Consider the following 5,328-nt stretch of genomic DNA (forward strand, 5'->3'; position numbering starts at 1 on the left):
GAGGAATCTAAACTAGCTAAAGTTGGCCATGGAACTTCACAAGTATACTTCTCTTAGCATTGTCTCTACAAAGAAATACGGAGGCATCCGCCTATTGTTTCCACCTTAACTTCTAACTTCGCCAAAAAAAAATGCTCTAAGCCAACTACACCTGAAAAAATTGTCTGTTTTGTCTTTTGTCAATTTTCAATTATACTTAACCAGTTGCAGCTTATATTGCGTTCGCAAATAATTTAAGTAAATAAAAACCAGCACTAATAAATCATTAAATATGTATTTGGTCAATCTTATTTTATATACATTACCAACATTTACGAGTATTTGGATTGAAATTAAAAAGCTATACAAATCTTCCAATTTAAGACCATGTCAGCACTTCAGATTCTGTTGGTTAGGATTGTTTTGTTTTTGAACGAGGCCGTAAAACATTCAAAATAAAGCATTTAGATGTGCCTGCAGATTATAATGAAGCATTTTGATGGGGCGGAACACTAAATGTGAGAATGTGTTCGGTTTTTGCATCATTTCACGCAAACTTTCTCACATTTAGTGTGTACTTAGCTTGTAGGCAAACCGAAATGTCAGTCTGAGATTGCCATCTTGTTAAATGGAGTATTTTTGATTTAGAGTTAAACAATTTTAAGTTGAACAAATTTTTTTATTTTAACCGTCCGGCCGGCGGCCATCTTGTCAGCTGTCAAATTATTTATTTTAAATATGTTTTGGCACTTCAATATGAATAGACTGACACCCGAACAACGTTTCCAAATTGTGCAAATTTATGTTGAAACTCATGGTTCTGTCTAAAACACGTATCCCAACGGACTTGTAAAATTGGAATCCAAGATTTTGCTTGTTATGCCGCTTGTTTCTTTTCTGTGGGAATGTGTATATATTGGTATATTTTTTGAAAGTATCAAATTTGAAAGCTTTATAATTTCATCTAAGGTTGTCTTATAGCCTTAGGAATTAAATAAACGATTATATGCTTTTATAATTACATTTCATCCAAAGAAGTTTACATTTCATGAATAAACAAACATATGTATGCATATATTAAAATTGTTCCAGAAATTTTCAAAAAACCCACTTCCTTTTTAACCAATTAAATTTTGCATGAAAACGTCAAAAATTTACTTTCAGATGGGGAAACTTTAAATGTTTATTTTAAACCTTTCGATGACGCTAAGACGAAGATTAATATTCAAATGGTGAAGCATTACTGTCAGAGAGTGCTCTAAATTCATAGTGCCACCATGAATGCTTCAGCGTCTACTTTCATGTTTTTGAAAACGTGCATTGACTTTTAACTTTAATTTTTTTTTAAATTTAGTTGATTTGGAAGATATTTATTCGCTGACCAACAAAATTCATCATCAGTTCATAATTTGAATACCAAATTTTTTCACAGTCTCTATTTTATCATTACACAAAAAAAAACTATGTTTACAGACATATTTAGAGTAATTACCAAATTAAATAAGACATTTATCACTCTAATGATACTCTTACATCAATAAAATTTAAAAAACGGAAAAAATTATGTAAGAATCAGTTAGTAAACATAAAAATAAATAATATTAATAAAAAAACAAATATTTATATAAACAAAATTAGAAATTCAAAAATTAACAGTTGAAATTCGATTCTTGTACTTTCACTAAAACAAAATCAAAACATTTTGGAAATTCCAAGACAAACACTTGTGACTCATAGTTAGATGTTGTTGTTTTTTAACCTGGTTACCTTAACCTCTTTAATAAAATAAAAAATTATTTACAAAAACAAATAAAAACGAAAAATCAATACAAAATTTAGAGAATCTAATTAACATTTAAACTTTTTTTATGAAAATAATTTTGTAAGAAGTCTCTTAAAAGTTGATCATTATGTCATGTCTCATAATTCCTTGTTTGAAACACTGCTGTCATAAACTTTAATGGTTTATCCAAAGATGTAACATCAAATAAAATAGCATTTTTGATGACTATGGTTTTCTATAAAAAGTTCCACATACGCTAAAGAGTGGCTTTGTGTGCGTTATGTCAATGTCAGGTTAAGACAACATTATACGTCTTCATTTGCAGTCAACTTCATTCTTTGAACGGAAGTTTAGGCTTTTCAGATGTCATTAATTTTAATCTTGGCACTTTACTTGACTATCTTTTACTTGCAAAAAGTAATAGAACTTTATTAACTATGGAAAAAACTCCTTACAAAGGTTACAAGTCCATCGTATGTTTTTTTTTGTATTGTAAAAAAAGGTCCTCGTTCTCTTTGCAATATGACAAGGAATCCTTTTAAATACAAATTTAATCAAATTGTGAAAACATGATCAGCTGTCATTTTGATATTACTTTGGTTTTGACATTATAGTGGCTGCGTTCAATCTCATGTTGGATAGGGTATCTTGGACAAAAATACTCCATTTACCAAGATCGGAATCTTTCGTACGTTTCACTCTCCCAAACCCGTTTGTTTACATTGTTGTATTTGTAATTTTGACAATTAGTCCATGAATAGATGTGAAAACAAACAAAAAAACGATGCCGTGGGCTAGCGGCACTTTGCAAAGTAAAAACAAAATGGGGAGGTTAATATGTTTTTTTCAGGTTTTTCTTTTAATTTTTTTCGATGGAAAAGTCAGTTGTAAGCTTTAATTTTGCAGTCATTTTGTTGATAGCGAACCAATGTACATTTTTGTCTTGAAAAAAGCATGTTTAACATCATTTTATTGTAATTAATTCACTTATTTAGAGTAATCGCTACGAAATTCTTTAAATTTCATAATTAACCTCGGACTATTGTTTTAAAGGTGCGTTCAAAGAACCATCAAGTTAAGGGTGCGAGCGCAATTTTTTGTATTGAATTCTAATAAATTTTCGTTAATGAACGGCCCAAATACATTTTTTTGCAAGTAATAAAAATCTGTATTAATTTAACTAATCCAAGTATATTTATAGTTTGTTTTTAATAATTTAAGCTTGCAACTATTCTTCAATTCCATTGAAGCACTGCTGTCATAAACTTTAATGTTTTATCCAAAGATGTAACATCAAATAAAAAAGCATTTTTGATGACTTAATGGTTTTCTATAAAAAGTTCCACATACGCTACAGAGTGGCTTTTTGTGCGTTATGTCAATGGTCAGGTTAAGACAACATTAGCCGCGTTTTATTATCACCATGATCTAATCCAGATCATGGATTTACATGCATTACAACAATAAATCAAGATCCAGCTTTGTGTTTGGATCTTAATTTGAAATCCAAAATTTATTTCTCTAGTTCGCACAGAGAGGGATGCAATTTGTAATATAGCATGTAAATGTTAACTTAAAATGAATATGTAAGTGCAAAAAATGTATATTTATCCCAATTAATTTATATCATTTTTCCCTAAAAAGAACAACAAAAAAATATTCATGAAATAAAATGTTCTTTGGGCAACTCTGCTTTAAACGTCAAACAATTCCCAAATCTGCAACTACACAAAATGGAAAACACAAATAAATTGTAATTAATTTGTAATCTATCTCGTATTGCATTCATCAAATTTGATTTGATTTTTAGGCCAAGAACGATCTGGAGTGCAGAAGATACCAAAACATTTCTAGATGCTTATTCGAAAAGAAAATTTCAGTTTGAAAGTGTCAGACTGAACAAATTTTCTTTTGCTTTATTTTGAAATGTCACTTTTGAAAGAACGAATTTGACACTGCTATCAAACATTAAATAATAAAAAATATGATGATCCAATGCTGTTTAATTAATAAAACACGGCTATTCTTTGAACGTACTCGTAAATCAAGACTTTTCAGGTGTTATTAATTTCAAACATGGAACTTTACTGGACTATCTTTTACTTGCAGAAAGTAATATAACTTTATTACCTAAGGAAAAAACTCCTTATAATGGTTACAAAGCCATCGTATGTTTTTTTTTGTTGTATTGACTATCTTTTCGTCATTCTCTTTGCAATATGACAAGCAATTCTTTTTAATACAAATTTAATTAAATTGTGCTATAAATACATTTACACAGAGTTTTAAAGTTTAGCTTTTAATTTAATACAAAAACATGATCAGCTGTCATTTTTATATTAGTTTGATTTTGACATCCTAGTGGCTGCGTTCAATCTCGTGTTGGATAGGATATCATGGATAGGTGGATTTTTATATACCTTGTTGAACGAGTTGGATAGCTGTACTGAGATAGCGGTCAAAAAAAAAACAACTTTCAGCTGTTCACAAAAGGCAGAGAAATATTTAGACATCGAAGTCAAAATTGTTGTAAGATAAAACTTTGAATGGATAATTTAACTATGTTAAATGTCATCTGAGCTGAATCGGTATTGTAAACGATTATTAATTTACTTGGATATCTCCGCTTTTAACGTTTAACAGAAAAATATGCACCTTCTACAGAAGATGAGTGGTCTCAAAACCGCTTTGTTTGCAACATTTTGGAACTATATCTTGGAGCGATTCAACGCTACAAACAAGATGTTTGCAAGACCCGAAAATTATTCTTGAATCGGCAATGCGTGCACTAGAATCATTGAAATCATTCTTGGAATCCAAACCAAATGATTTCGATAAATACAAGGAAGCAGCCAAAAAAATATCCCATACTGATGCATATATGTACAATCACGCACCATAACGAGAAATGTGAGGTTGAATCCGCTCGATTACGGGAAAGCAGAAGACGCAAATCTGTCACCGAAGGAAAAATACAAAGTATCAGCCTTCATCCCGGTGATTGACCAGCTATCCGTTTCTCTTACTGAAAGATTGCATGCCTATGAAGCTGTACGTTCGAGATTTGGATTCCTGAATCACATCGAGAAGATGGATGCTGAAAATTTGCACGCTGGAACAGAGGCATTAATGAAAATGTATCCGGGTGATTTAGAGACTAGTCTTTGTAATGAGTTGGTTCAAATTGTGTCTTTGATTGCCTCATACAATAAGGAAAAGGAATATGGAACAGATCAATCGCCGGAACAATCAAAATTTCAGAGCTGCATTCCCAAACCTCGATACTGCATTGAGAATGTATTTGGTTTTGATTGGAGAGGGCTCGTTTTCAAAAATGAAAATTATAAAAAATAGGCTTCGAACCACGATGGGACAAAACCGTCTACCGAAGCTTTCTCTTGTGAGCATTGAAAGCAATTTACTCCGAAAACTGGATTTCAACGAAATCATCAACGATTTTTTGGCAACAAAAAGCTCGAAAGGTTCCGTTTGTTAACCCTAAAGATTAATTTTAGATAATTCTTTTTTCTGTTTGTATTTATATGTGTTTGTTCAATACTAAAGGA

The sequence above is a fragment of the Eupeodes corollae genome, chromosome 1, assembly GCF_945859685.1.
Source record: "Eupeodes corollae chromosome 1, idEupCoro1.1, whole genome shotgun sequence".
NCBI lineage: Eukaryota > Metazoa > Arthropoda > Insecta > Diptera > Syrphidae > Eupeodes > Eupeodes corollae.